Source organism: Bacillus rossius, chromosome 3 (assembly GCF_032445375.1).
Source record: "Bacillus rossius redtenbacheri isolate Brsri chromosome 3, Brsri_v3, whole genome shotgun sequence".
In the NCBI taxonomy this organism is placed as follows: Eukaryota; Metazoa; Arthropoda; class Insecta; order Phasmatodea; family Bacillidae; genus Bacillus; species Bacillus rossius.
In genome coordinates, this window is record NC_086332.1 from 80536035 (window position 1) to 80552315 (window position 16281).

Genomic DNA, 16281 nt, shown 5'->3' on the forward strand with positions numbered 1-16281 from the left:
CTACCTAACATTATATTTTTGCATCATATAACAAACAGTAGATAATAGGTACATTTTTTATGAGTAGTATGTAAATGACGGTACTGGCGCTGGGTTCTGGGTGTGGAGCTTGGCACCGATCCGCCTTGGATTCTGACGTCACGACAGACATCTTGGATGACCTTTGACTTTTGACCTTGACCTTGACCTTCAAAATTTGTCAAGATTTGCCCTAAATTTGTCTAAACTTCTCCAAAATCTGCCAAAATTTCCAGTTTATTAGGAAATTATTTCCGCCAAAAAATTATTTAAATAAAAATTTCCCACTTTGGCGGGAAAAATTCCCGTTTTTGAGAGAAAATTTCCCGTTTTAATCCTTAAAAAAGCCAACGGCTTGAAAAATCCGTAATGAGGCTTAAGCATCCATATCTAAAGCCGCCGATAAGCCTCTGACGACATCTTGGATTATGACGTCACCGTTGCATTTTACGTTATGCTCCGTCATCTTAAAAATCCGTAATTATTATGCTAGAAATTTCGAAAACATTTTAAAATTGTAAAAAATATTAATTAAACATATTTTAATAAATTACTATCTAACAAGCATTTACATGCTTGGTTCGAACCCAGTGAAGTAAAAAAAAAAATGACGATACATCCTTCCTCCACAATATACACGTAATGTACGCACTGGACACGCAATGTACACGCAACATACACGCAATGACCATGGAATGTACACACTAGACAGGCAATGACCACGCAATACAAGCACCATACACGCAATGCACACACACCGAATACACACAATGTACACGCACTGACCACGCAATCAGTTTAATGATGACGTAGCAACAAACGGTCCTTTGAATTATAACTTGTGGTTCGACTGTGTATGTGGTAAGCCATATCCGTTCGATGATAAAGTGGAGAAGTGTGCTTTCAAGATCGGTTGCTCTAATTTACAGTTCTGAATTTTTTTAAATTTTTTTCCTAGCCTAAGTTAATTCTAAGTGTGTAGGGGAGGGTCCAGGTTAGGGGAGGACCTAGGTGTGTCTCAGGCCAAAGCCTATACACTCTACCATGCGGGTTTCGAACCATGCAGGACAAGGGCGCGTGCAATCGTGTGCGTAGTGGGGTTTACTGGCCAGCCATGGCTGCAATTGGCGCCATGACTGACGCCCCATTGGTCGCCTAGCTTAAAAGCTAGCTAAATGTGACCCAGGTAAAACCTGCATAGACACAGGGAAAACCCTGGGCCGGGTCATGCGGGGATCAATTATCATGCATTAAGCAGGCAGGTAGCTACTGGACAAGAGGGAAGAAGGGTCCAGGTAAGAAGAGTTGGAGGGGCTGAAAAATCAACCATGCTGGAGTTGGGTGCTTGGGCCTTGCGGCCCGCATTTAAAGTTTGGGAACTCCTGGGTTGTTATTAACCAGGGGCGCAAGCGCCCCCAGGGGCGGGCGACTTCACTCGTCAGCCCAGCCACAGCTGCCCAGGCAGCCACAGTTAAAACAGAAGTGGGCAGACGAGCCAGTAAACCGGCTCGAACTGCTGGCTCTCGGAGCGCAAGGCAGCCTAACGTTGCGCCATCTTCATCTTCCTTCTTCAGGTCAACAGCAGTACTTTTCAAGCCAGGGTGGGGGGAGGGAACCAACCTCGCCACCCAAAATCCCCGAGACGGTTGAAGGTCGCGCCGCTCGAGGCTACTACTGCCAGACCTACAGCAGCCCCAGCTGAAGGTTCCTGATGTCTCCCTTCAGAGTTCCGATGCATTTCAATTCCGTTGCGCGCGCAGCAGTTCACAGCTCCGCAAGTTCCAGCCCGCAGTTCGTCTACACTTCGCTACTAAGGCACATCGAGCTCCCCTGCGGTGCCTTCGCCGACGAAGCTGCTTCCTGCCACGCGCCGAGCTGCATTCAGGCTACCTTTCACACCGACAGCCGTAATAACGACTCCACAGGCCGGCCATTGGTCCGCGGACTGCTATTGGTTATTCACAGCCACCCCAGCGAGATTGCAACTCTCGAGCTGGGCTCCCGTATCCGCCACCCGCGGGACGCGGTCGGTAGCAGTTGGCGCTGCTAGGCCGCCCCCAGCACGCACACAAAACCAACACGCACTGCCAGCCTTCGGTTACCCAATAGGTCGCAGGGAACTCCCAGCCAACAGCCCGCGAGAGAGATGCGCACGCTCCGAGAGACGACCACCGACCCACAGTTCTGATGATGTGAAGCAGTCTGTTAATAAAGGTATCCAGAAACTCTGTCAAGAAGAGGAAGACTATGTCAGTAAAGGATTTGGCTGGTCTCTGTCTAGTATAAACCGATTGGAGCTGAGAATTAGTCCTTTCACGCCGATGCAGAACTAAATGTCTATTAGATTGATGACGCCTAAATTTCAAGATGACGTGCTCCTCTGTAATAATAAATGAATACTGCACTCTAGTGAACAAAAATCTAACTAACATGATGGTAGCGCACTTTAGCAGACGAAAACAAGATGGCTGACATTACGTCATTTTACCTGGCGATATATATACCTTGGCATTAGTGGTGGATAGAGGTGGGTTGTTACAGCAATTTTCGGTATCTGTTTCATCCTGATACTGATACAGTAATGTATCTAGTTACAAGTATCTGAAACTTTTGTATCAGAGCAGTAGCGGTCCCAGGAAGCGACAAGGTATCAGCATTCTCGTTACAGGGTACACATCCTCCTTGCCGTCATCACCAGCGTAAAAAGGTATCGGTGTTTCTGATACATTATTCATCACGCCCGGTAATTCTCTACCTCTGTTACTCTCATGCCCGCCTGATACAGCCAGTATCAATCAGTTCAACATTCACTGCAGTTCGTCCTGTCCGTGTATTAATTACCACCATGTACATTGTTGCGGGCTGTCATGCTTTGTAGTTAGAATCTTTATAGTGAAATAAGGAATGGATAAGTGCAGGAAAAAGACTTCATTTGTGTGGAATTTTTTACGGAAAATAATGAGTTTGCTAATTGTAATTTGTGTAAACAAAAACTGAGTTATAAATCATTATCGACTAATCTGAAGAAACATTTGAAACGTAAACATTGATATAGTATGCTCACTAATGTACGTATCTGTTTTTTTTATTTTTAATTTTTGATAAAATCGTAATATTTTAATGTATGAAAACACTATTTACTAATTGTTTTCGAAAAAAAAAAGTCCATAAGTTGATTACATCTGTTATTAGTGTCAACTGAGAATTTATTTGCATTTTCATAGCTGTTAGCTGCACAAATATAAATATTATATCTTGTATTAATGTACTTAATAATATTAAAATTTCATTTGTTTTATTATTGAACGAGACTGTGCACGCACTGCGCACTGAGCGAACTTTGATGTGGGACAATAACCAAACGACTCGTATCAATTTCGCTTTGCGCCTCTCCTTCAACGCCTTCCCCTGCGCTTCCTCCCCTACATTATTTCCCTTCTTTATCCCTTATTCGTCGTTCCTGCTCCCTCCCCTTTCACAAGCTCCGCCCAAGTGACCGTCATCTGCGATCGGGTTTTGCGTTCTGGTGTTGTTCCAGGCGAATTCTGAACTGATACTAAAGTACAGTAAAAGTCCGTTATAACGTAAATTTATAACGGCGCCAAAAGTTTATGTTATAGTGAATTTTCGTTATAACCGAAACTTAAAAAAAAAAATCTTATTTTTGTAGCATTTTTAAAATATATTATTTTCTCGCTTGTTTTTACTAATTCACAACAAAAGTAAAGGAAATATACATAAAACTTACCAAAAAAAATATTTTTAAGCTATATCAGCACTTGCTGACTGCGAAAAATGAGACCGTGTGGCCGTGATAAGGCCGTCACGCATCGTGGCTAAGCGCACAGCTGTTTGTTTACATGTAGACGGGCGGGCGGGGTCACGCAAGGTCATGCCGGCTGCTTCCTGTCGCTTTGACCGCAGGTGGTTTGCTGGAGACATGTGCGCTAAACTGATGATATTGGGTGCATATTTGCGGAGTTTTGAATACAAAAAAAAAATTCAAAAAATCTCTAATTACGTTGGACAACCATACAAATTATATAAAATAATTTTTCCGACAATTGGTCAGTAACACAAAATTAATCACTCGTACAGACCCTACGAAAATAACACAAAATTAAAAATAACTTTTTAAAAAACGAATCAATTTTCGTTTGCCTTGATTTCACTAGACTTTCGGACAAAATAAACGACTGGACCTCTTGGAAGTTCATCAAATCTTTCGTCGTAGCATTTGTATGCTGATAAAAACGACTGATTGTGTCGAGTGGCTCCATAAATGACGTTTTCGACGGAACAGATACGTCACTTGGTTCGTCGTCATTATTGTCATCATCTTCAGACGCCGCTTCGTTTTGATTAGAAAAGACGAGATCGACAAGTTCCGTGTTCTACTCCCCGCACGCTTACGATGCAAGTGTGAGCAGAGTTATGCTCATTTACGGGCTACAATCGGGGAAGCCTACAACTCACATAGTTTCGGTTCCCTGCAAGAAGTTCCGAAGATTTCCGAAATTTTGCGTTTTGGTATTAACGCCACTTCAGCCGCTAAATCAGAAGTTTCCAATAAAAACAAGCATGTTGTGACTGACCTAACCTAACCCTTCGATTTTTTTAATTTCGATATTGAGAGAAATCCAAAGTTGCACGAAAGTGGTAGGGACCGAAACTATGTGAGTTGTAGGCTTCCCCTACAATCGGCGTGATTCTAAATAAGTAATGCTCACAGCGGGGCCCTGTCTTGTTTTCGTCGCCGCGAGGCAAGCTATGCTCGCTGTGGGGCCCCACCTTGTGCGGTGTTGCTAAGACGGCCACACCACGCGCGTTGTTTCGTTTGCCGGACGCGTGGAATTGTGCGAAGCTGTTTTTCATTTATTAAGGAAATTGTAGATGTTTTCTCATTGTTCTAGAGCAAAATTGCAGGTGTGTAATCTATCGCTATAGCGAAAATGAGCCCACGCTTCATTCGTTATTTCCGAAATTTTTATCCTACGCAGCATATGAAAAATTGACGGTGCCGATGGCAATTATCGTTATAGCGGACTTGACGTTATAGACCGTATTCGCTACAACGGACTTTCACTGTACTTGATACTTTTCAAGTGTACTCGTTTGCCGTCCCTGATACAGGCGCGTATCAGTGACAAAGTATCAGGTTGATACTTTTCGACCCATCTCTAGTGGTGGAAGGTCAGTCTGTCAGTGGCTTCCATGGAGGAAGGATGTATTGTAATTTTTTTTTATTTTTGACTTCACTGGGTTCGAACCAAGTATGTAATTGCGTGTTTGAATAGTATTTTATTTAAATATGTTTAATTAATAATTTTAATAATTTTAATTTTTTTTCGAAATTTCTAGCATAATAATTACTTATTTTTAAGATGACGGACCGTAACGTAAAATGCAACGGTGACGTCATAATCCAATATGTCGTCAGAGGCTTATCGGCGGCTTTAGATATGGATGCTTAAGCCTCATTACGGATTTTTCAAGCCGTTGGCATTTTTAAGGATTAAAACGGGAAATTTTCTTTGAAAAACGGGAATTTTTCCCGCGAAAGTGGAAATTTTTTATTTAATTTTTTTTGTGATTTTTTGGCGGAATTTTTTCCAAATAAAGTGGCAAATTTAGGGCAAATTTAGACAAATTTTGAATGTCAAGGTCATGGTCAAGGTCATCCAAGATGTCTGTCGTGACGTCAGCATCCAAGGCGGATCGGTGCCAAGCTCCACACCCAGAACCCAGCGCCAGTACCGCCATTTAGGCCTACATACTACTTTTATGATATTTTTTACTAAATTTCTCAGTTAATAATTAAAACTTTTTAATATGGCGGCCAATATGGCTTCAAAACTTACTAATGGCTACTATATGGGGAATTCAAGCCTCTTATAGGGTTTTCCACTATATTTAACTACTGCACTTTAGAGAGTGTAAATGAAACTAACATGGTGGCAGTACTCTCTAGCAGGCAATGTGTGTACTACGTGACACTAGCGCCCCTAGTAACAAGTATTGAAAATAGAGACGGCGACAACGTTCTCTCGCAGATTACAAGTCCAAATAGGTGTATTATTTTTATATACCTTATTTAATTCTTGGTCTGGTAAATGTCTCGATGGGCATGTGGTCAATAGCGTATGTTTTCCAACCTAGAGGTCCGATGTGTCATGGTTCGAAACATCTTGTTTCCAATGTATTTATTAAAAAAAATAATATAATATGTTCTTAAGGGTCATAATAACATTGGCAGGTAATGAAACATCGACTACGGGCTATGGACAATGCTTTTTTGGCGCTCGCTCTCTAGGAACAAACAGCAGAAATAATGATGGCTGTATCAAAGATGACGACTCCAGGAGAACAATAAACCCAAGTTGATGGCTGTAACCTCATCTAAAAAGGCTTCTCTCTTCTCCTACAACTGTTTCTACTGCGCACAATACGATCTACTGTATCGCGCAACTGGCGTGAAACATCAGTGTTTGCTTTACTTGTTTTCGCAATCCGTACGAAATCCAGGCCATACTCACTGCAACAGATTTCTGCACATAGGGAGGCCTCTTCCAAAAACCGCTTGTGTTTCGGCGTATCAGGAAAAAAAAAGCCGCTGTACGTACGAGCTCTAAAATTGCAGGGGCACTAAGGGTGACACTGACTCGCGTACCTTACGCGTCTTCGCCTCTACGCGCCAGGCAATGAACTGGGGTGCATTGTTCTCGTTGGTAAAATTAACTCCTCGTGAATGTCAGCGGTGATTTGATGCTTGAATATCAAAAATGAAGGATCGTCGCACTTCCCTCTCCGAGAAAACACCCGTTTTTTCAGCCTTTTATACTGTCATTAAAATCCACATTAACGACGAAACCTTGAAACAAAAATTTTATGTACGAGTGCAAAACCATGAATTCTATTCGTAACCAGGCACTTGTAATAAATCTTGAACGGTGTGTAAATGGGACGTTAACACCGGGAGCTCTGCTTGCCGCTTGGCGACCTAGCCAGGCGGGCACCTTAAACACAGTGTTTATTACATTTTCACCTCGGATGTAGGGGCAGAAGAAACAAGAAGTCGCAGGCGTGTGCAAACCCTGCGGGAGGGGCCGCACACACTCAGTCGCTGGCGTGGTCGAGAGTGCGCGCACTTCTCCCCTCCAGCACGCCGCGCCAGCTGGCTGCGTCCTCTCGGGGCACTCGCGGCTCTGACGTCACTGCGGGAGGCGACGACGCCGTGCCTGTGTGTCAGCCGGGCCCGGTCCTCGCGCCGCCTCGCTCTCGTCGGCCTGCCGGCCCGCGGGATCCACACATCACTTAGAACTGTCTAAACTTAGAACTACCTAAAAAAATCCACATAACTTAGAACTGTCAAAAGTTAGAACGATCGTAGCTTAGAAACACACACCTTGGAAACACGCAACTTAAAAAAAACCGGTGCTTAGACAACCACAAAGTAGAACTATCATGACTTAAAAACACTCAACTTATAAATGCCATAACTTAGAAACACTTAACTTATGAACACACAACGCCAAACCCCATAACTTAGAAATGTCATAACTTAGAAACAAACCACTATCACAAATTTCAAACACACAACTTAAAAATTCCATGACTTGTAAAGACGTAACTTAGAAACACACAACATCGAATCACACAACTTAGAATCGTCATAACTCAAGAACACACAACTTTAAACAGGCATAAATTAGAAAATTCTATCTCGTGTGTTTCTAGGTTGCGTGTTTCTAAGTTATGACAGCAACCCCTGGCACGCCACAGACTCTCAAGAGAACCATCCAAGGTTCACTCGGTAACTTGCTTCGTCCGCCACTGCAAGCATGGAGCGCTGAAGTCGCGGTGCCAAATGGTCAGTTCTCTCGGACCGAAACGATCACTCCCGAATGACTCAACTTAAATCTCCTTTTGTGTCGCGTCAAGAAAATACTATACCAATTTAACAAATTAATATATTTAACAGCATTATTAAGTAATAGCTACAGATCAAAATTTACACAAAAATAGGTATTCATAATATCAGTGAAACTATGAAAAAACAATTACTTAAAAACATAATTATAATTTTAAATATGCAAGGTAAGCATTCTCAAAAACTAAATTTTCAAGTTTTATCTTTTTTTATAGGATAAGGTTTTGCGCACTTGAATAGGTAAGATTTTACAAAGATTTCTATATATTAGAGAACTTGGTTAATGTTAATATACGTGACTACCAAAGTAAAATATCAGTAAGACTTATATATAAGACTATATAATAATACAAAGTAAATAACATTAACCACCCAATTAATGCTACAGGGGTTATATTTATAGCCGTTCGTGTGTGTTTCCTCGTGTTCCAAGAGATTTGGTCTTTTTTGACGCTTATATTTTAGTAAACCTCTGATTCCAGTGCCAGTTTGGATGATTGGTACCGACTATATTTCAGCTAATTAAATATTCTGTTTGGACATTTTTGCAAGTTCTGTATAAAGTCAACTTATATCAAAGTTAGGTTAAGCAACTTAGTCTACAGTAATTTAGGCGGAACACAATTTGGACTGACGCAACTTTTTTTTTGCTGATATTTAATCATTTAATTTAGCGATACAGCCATTATTTATTTTTGAAAACTCATCCCTTAAACTATAATATAGATTTTCACTACTCAAAAACACATTTCAGTTCCTTGAATGTTCCGTTAAAGATTCAGTTTTGTATTAACTATGCTGTGTAAAAATAGGAATAATATTTTTAAGTATCCTACTTGCTGCATAAAAAAAACTGTGAAATACAAATTTGTATCTCATAACATGTCAAAACATGCTGAAACCGGGGAAAATAACATTTAAAGTAGTACTTATTGAGTGTGTATTACCGGTAAATTTATGAACCCATTTTATCATTAATGCTCATTTAAAATGTTATTTTTGAACGTAGACATCGCTGTAAAAATTTTATAGTGTAGAAGTGACCGGAAGAAGTTTTCTTGTGTCACGACATTGTAATTTCTTTTCTTTAACTTGAAAATAACCGGTTGTGCGTATAATTTCCGAGTCATTCAAGTGCTCTGGTACTGAACAGGTTTACAAGAGGCCCATGATAAGGCAATGCAGATGCGGACCGAGCATACTTTCCAACAAGACGTGCTCAGCTTGAGCCCGGGTTTATATACCACGATTTTTTTGCTATAAACGCAAGAATACCACGGAAAGTATGAACACGAAAGTCGCCGAAAGACATTATCAACACTCCTGCTACAAATTATAACACTGTAGAAATGTTTTTATACAGCTGTATTTTATAATTAATTTATATTATAAACACTTGTAAATAATCATTTATAATTTCTCAATGCATTTTTTCCTTCTGCTGTGAAAAAAATTAATTAGTGAAAACGTTATTCACGCAACTTTTAAAAGATCACGAGCCTTCCTTCTACAAACATAACGTCCACAGCTTTCAAAATATTCCGAAAAACTTCACTTTAAATATAGAAGGCAGAAACGCATACCGAAATGCAAGAAGTTAAAAGTTACGCAATCTTTATGTTGCGTTTTTGCATCTAAATAATAAATAATAGTTAACAGGTATTAAAAAAATGTGGTTATTCAAATTTTTACATCACACTTGTTAAGCTTCTTAGGAGGTTTTATAAACCTTGTCTAAAGTTCTGATTAGAAATGCAAAGATGAACTACACATTAACAATTAAAATTTTCCGAAAGTATCACCACGGTAACGGCTACAATAGGTAATGTTTCTATTACTCTTTGTTCTTTTCCATACACCTCAAACCCAAGGTAGTACGCTAGTAGAACTCCTTAGCAAATCAGAAAAAAATAAATTATTAATGAACAACATGCTGTCTTGACTTTCCCTTACTATATGTGTTAGAGCTTAAAATACAGGTGCCGATTTATAAACATTTACTGTTAACTCCAAAGAAAATATAAACTTTATTTGCAAAAAAAAATACAGTTACATGGTCAAGTCAATCGCAAACGGTACGAATTGCCTCGTAAAATGATTCACATTCTAAAAACAAAAATCAAAATGATAAATTGCTTCAAACACCACAAAAAAGTGTGTGTGTGTGTGTGTGTGTGTGGCGCACGCGCGCTTACGTACGCGCGTTAGAAGTTTTACTTCTTTTTTTTTTTAATACGTTAAACTATTTCAAAATAAATTGATATATGAATTATTAAAAAAGTTTATAAAAACTTTTAACATCACAATGAATATAAAGTTGTTTATACACACACACCTATATATAATTACACACATATATATACACACACGCAAACACACCCGGTATTGCCCAGGCTTCACACAGTGTAAAGATAATTTATTTTTAGAAAGCGTAATTCCCTTGATGTAAGTTTTTGGACATACGCCATTGCTAAGAACTTTTTCTGTTGAAGAAAAACTAATAAATAAAATAAATAAATAAAAATAAAAATACTCAAAAAAAAAAGATACAAAAAACACACAAAATTAAGCAAACAATTGCTGTTGTCAACAAGGATATGAACACCACAAAATATTCCGAAACAGGAATATGGTCAGCAAACAAAGAAAAAACAAAGAAAAATGTACTAAGAGAACGAAAAAATCCCCACAAATGATGACAACACAAAAATATTGAAACCCAAAATAATTCAGCACAACAGTTGAAGCGAGACAAAAAACATGACAAAACGCACCTGTGTTTCCGTACCATGTGCGTCTCTGCCTGAGGACGGGAGCAGATAGCAGTTCCCGAAACGTCGCTTGTTTCTGTTTAGGTAAAACTATTGTATTTGTTTGTTTTTTCGTTTTGTCATGTTTTTTGTCTCGCTTCAACTGTTGTGCTGAATTATTTTGGGTTTCAATATTTTTGTGTTGTCATCATTTGTGGGGATTTTTTCGTTCTCTTAGTACATTTTTCTTTGTTTTTTCTTTGTTTGCTGACCATATTCCTGTTTCGGAATATTTTGTGGTGTTCATATCCTTGTTGACAACAGCAATTGTTTGCTTAATTTTGTGTGTTTTTTGTATCTTTTTTTTTTTGAGTATTTTTATTTTTATTTATTTATTTTATTTATTAGTTTTTCTTCAACAGAAAAAGTTCTTAGCAATGGCGTATGTCCAAAAACTTACATCAAGTCATGCACTCCCATTGCACAAATCTTTTAAAGATAACAGCGTAATTCCCATTAAAAAATAATATTTATATCAGAAATTTAAACTGCTGTACTGATGGATATAGAATGGCTGTAGTTTTAAATCAAACTTGGACGGCAATTTTCGTCTTATTTTGAATATAACGTCTGCAAGATTTCATAAAAAAAAAAACAAAATTCATTTTTAAAGGGAGAGAATTTAGATTGGAGTGGTTTTCCGAAATCTTATACAGACAGCAATAGTCCTTACTTTTTAAAATTAGATGTCGATAACAATTTTTGTCAAGTGAGCCAAATGTCATCAAGAAAAACCAACATTCTGCTTAAAAGGGTGGAAAAGTATTGGGTGGTTTTTCTAAATTTAATGTGGAAAGTAGTTTTCCTAGTTTTCCGAAATCAGTTATAAGTTGACCGCAAATTTGTTCAAGAGTGTCAAATTTAAACAACAGCTACATAAATTCATTTATGATGGGTGGTAAAGAGGATAAGGTAGTTTTTGAGAATATTATGTAAACAGTGAGCTTTATCATTTTTTGAAATAAATGTAGACAGTCGTTTCCATTTTATTTATTAGTTAGTTTGGTAAAATTTCATCAAGAACTATCAAAAATTTCTTTTTTATTGGGTGTGAAAGAGAAATGAGGTGGTTTTTGCGAACCATTATGTAGACAGTGATCTTCCTATTTTTTTTATAAATAGATATAGACGGTAATATTAATTTTACTTTGAATGTCAGTTATGCAACAGTTCACCAAATTGTACAAAAATGTCGCTTTAATCGGTAGAAAGAGAAATGTGGACAGTTATTAAAAATTTTATGAAAATAGTAATATTTCTCTTGTTTTGTTCAAGGGTGCGACATTTTATAAATTTTAAAATAAACAAAAATACACACTTCTTTATAACAACATCCATTCATTCCCAATAAATCACTGGCCTGTGTTTTTATATTTATTTTCATTATAAACAAAAATTAAATGTTATATGCTTACCTAGTGTATAGTAACTAAACCAATGGCCCGAGCTATGTATTTAAAGTTAATGTTACGATTAGTTAAACAAATAACAATTAGTATTATTGTTACGGTATACTGGACACGTGGCCGCGGGGCGAGTCAGTGGCTTGACTAGTCAGCCAGTTGGCCCGCTTGCCCGCTGGTTTGGCGTGGTCCATTACCGCCGCGCACCTGATTGGACTAGAAACGGCGCCTCAGTACTTCCCCCTCCCCCAACACAGCTTTCCACATTCCAAAAAAACCTAGAAGGTTCGGCACGTTTCCAGTGCCACGTCTGCGTGAACAGGCGTAACTAGAACGCCAATGTTCTGAGAGCTTCAGGTGTCACGGCGACTCCGATGACGCAACACGTCAAAGAGGTTGGACACCATTCCAGGAGTGTGGCTGAGGGGTATAAAAGAGGTGACTCCAGCCTTCGAGGCAGTGAAGTGAACAGCGCAAGTGACCCCTTGGTGAGCGGAGACGATGGGTTTTGTATGTTACTGATGCATGGGGGCTGTGTTACATGTGACGGAAAAGTGGGTAGTGTGAGGCAGTGTGTTGGGACAGAGGTGCGAGGTAAGAGGTGAGCAGTAGGGAGAGCCACTTTCAGAGTCGAGGTCCAGTGGGGAGAGTAAACTGTGGACCGAATGAAATAGTGATTTGTTTGTGGACACACATGGAGAATTGAAATCAGAAACCATGCCTTAAATAGCTTTTATTTTTGTAATTTGTCTATGAACAATAGTTTTAAGCAGTTGTCAAACGGCACATGTACATAGCATAGGACACTTGTGGACAAAGGCTTAAGTGCGTATGCTCAAAATTACTTCTTTATAATTGACATGTGTTTAGTAATGCGCACAGATGAAAAGCGGCAATGGCCAAATTTTGAGTGAAGTGTTAAGTTTTAAATAAAAATCAATAGCGTACTACGTAGTTTCTCTATTAACTTACATAAAGAAAAATGAAATGTTTGTGTAAGATACATCACATTTTTTCAATAGAACTCACCTCCCCGGCGGGGAATCGAACCCCGGTCTCCCGCGTGACAGGCGGGGATACTGACCACTATACTACCGAGGAATACATTGTGTGCGTTAATTAATTTGACAAAGAAACCGTAAAATAATGGGATATTAGTTGTATTCCCTTGGTTAAAAATTTTTAAAAAACTTGGATTATTTTATTTTGAGACTATTAAAGTTTATAAAACGTATTCCAGGATAATTTTGCAGCCAAAAATTATTTATTTGGCACATCGATACGCTTAGTACGTTCCCCAATATTCATGAAAGCGAATATATACAGGCAATTGGCGCCACACATGGGTGTCAATCTTGAGGACTCAATGGTGTGGGTGTAACTGAAATGCGCTTTCGACTGCTTTGCATGCGGGCCGCGAGGCCCAAGCGCCCAACCCCTGCATGGTTGATATTTCAGCCCCGCCCATCTCTTCTTACCAGGACACTCTTCCCTCTTGTCCAGTAGTTACCTGCTTGCTTAAGGCATGATATTTGATCCCCGCATGACCCGGCCCAGGGTTTTCCCTGTATCTATGCAGGTTTTACCTGGGTCACATTAGTTAGCTTTTAAACTAGACTTTCAATGGGGCGTCAGCCATGGCGCCAATCGCTGCCATGGCTGGCCAGTAAACCAGGGGCGCCCGCAGGGGGGGGGGCCAGTAGGGGCAGTTGCCCCCCCTGAGATTTTGAGTGAAAAATACGTTTAACATATAATTTGAAGAAAATTACACATAACTTATTAACAAATGCAGCGGTAATTAATTATTGTGCAAAATAGTTGGATGATCGACGATCGTAGCTGGATGATGTGTCAACTCAGCTGCCGGCTGCCACTCTAGTCTGAGACTCTCCCACCTCCACGGTCTCTTCCCGCCCGCTCCCACCCCTACACCATGCCGGACGTCAGACTCTCCCCCCTCCGCTGTCTCTTCCCGCCCGCTCCCACCCCTACACCATGCCGGACGTCAGACTCTCCCCCCTCCGCTGTCTCTTCCCGCCCGCTCCCACCCCTACACCATGCCGGACGTCAGACTCTCCCCCCTCCGCTGTCTCTTCCCGCCCGCTCCCACCCCTACACCATGCCGGACGTCAGACTCTCCCCCCTCCGCTGTCTCTTCCCGCCCGCTCCCACCCCTACACCATGCCGGACGTCAGACTCTCCCCCCTCCGCTGTCTCTTCCCGCCCGCTCCCACCCCTACACCATGCCGGACGTCAGACTCTCCCCCCTCCGCTGTCTCTTCCCGCCCGCTCCCACCCCTACACCATGCCGGACGTCAGACTCTCTCCCCTCCGCTGACTCTTCCCGCCCGCTCCCATCCAGATGCCCGCCGTAGAGTACTAGCTCCTAGACAGGCTCGTGCTATGCGCCAGAATCTTTCTGCGCATGCGCGACAGGCCTTGTGGCGGAGGGGAAGGTGAAGCATAGACGGTGTAGAAGAGTTGAAGGTGTGAGGAGCGCGGAACTTGGAAATAATATAAAAAAAGAGTGTGCATGTAATGACCTTGGAAAGGGTCAGGGAGCCCTATCTGAAAAGAAATTTGCATAGTTTTCTAACACTTCGAAGGCATCAGCACGAGAATCACCCTTACAATGTGGATGCGCCAACAAACATACAGTCTAAATGATATAAGAGAACATATATACACCTGGAATCACAAACCACACAGGCAGTGATGCATGTTGAGAATGATAAAGTAACGTCCAAGCCCCTTGACGTAAGTTTTCTGTAACACAAAAATTCTTATTTGATAATTTTTCAACTCCCCTCCCGAAATAAATTTCTATGGTGCCACTGAGTCTGCCCTCTTAATATCTATACATAGTGACACGAAAAGGTAATTTTTACACTGTGAAGACGTATGTATATGTATATTTCCATTCCATTGTTAGAATTATTTCATGCTATTTCTTAAAATTTAATATACGTTTAAATTTAATTTTATTTTATTTTGAAGTTTAGTAGGTATATACTAATCCTGTATCAAAGTTATAATGGCATTAGATTTTATAAACAAATTTTAAGATTGCCTGACTTATATCATGATCTGTGTAATGATTAAATGCAAGAAAAAGCTGAAAGCCTTAAAAGTCGTTAAAACACTAAATCCATTCATTCATAAACATATAATAAATCCTAAAGTGTATTTGTTGGTTTATTATGTTTTATTGGTTTATTTGTCCATCTTTCACGCTTCAATGGAGTGACTGATCGACCTGATATTTGGTGTGCAGACAGTTTAGAGGCCCGATAAAAACATAGGCTACTATTTATCCCGGGAAAATGTACGGTTCCTGTGAGATAGATCTGGAGCGTAATAATGTAATTACTTCTTCATGCTGAAATGGCTGAAAGAATTTTGCCATTGCATTGTTGAAACTTAATTTCCTAGTGATATGCATGTCTTCAAGATATACACATATTAGTGGTTTATTTTTAGGTTACCTGGGTTTGAATTGATAGTTGTCAGGGAAATCAAGCTTTGATTGCATATGGTTTATATGGTTTCATTGATTTAGCTTTGTGATTTGGTTTCGTTGTCTCGGTGTAGTTCAGATTTATTGTATGGTATTTTTCTCATTTGATATTGGTAGCTATCTCCATGAAAATCCTAAAGGTGACCTAAAGTATTTGTTTTTAACGAATATGAAACTATGTAAACCTGAGGTTAAATACAATTTTAAAAATGATGTAACTGATAAAAAACGGCTTTTCCGGCACCAGTGGTTAAATTAATACAATTGGTTGGCTTACTCTGAAATTGCCAAAGGTGCATTTTGTAAGTTGTGTGTTTTGTTTAAGCCACGAGTCATGGTAGTTATCAGGGTGGTTTTATTACACTTCCCTTTAATAATTACAAAAAATTTCATTTAAGTGCAAAATCACATGCAGGTTCTGCATGGCATCAGGAGGCTTTGGAAAAGTCTACTAATTTATTGTCTATCATGAAATGTGAACAGAAAAGTATTGATGTTTTGGTAAATGAAGGGCTAGATCAACAGATAGAAGCAAACCGAAAAAAGATAAAACCAATACTGTCATCTATTCTTTTTTGTGCTCTCCGTGATCTTCCGTTAAGA

At 39.8% G+C, this 16281-nt stretch overlaps 1 non-coding gene across 1 annotated transcript; it reads right to left on the reverse strand.

The window, feature by feature from the left end:
* Positions 1–13190: 13190 nt before the first annotated feature.
* Positions 13191–13262, reverse strand: Trnad-guc (transfer RNA aspartic acid (anticodon GUC)). The gene has a single exon. It is a non-coding gene; the product is annotated as a tRNA-Asp (tRNA).
* Positions 13263–16281: the final 3019 nt, after the last annotated feature.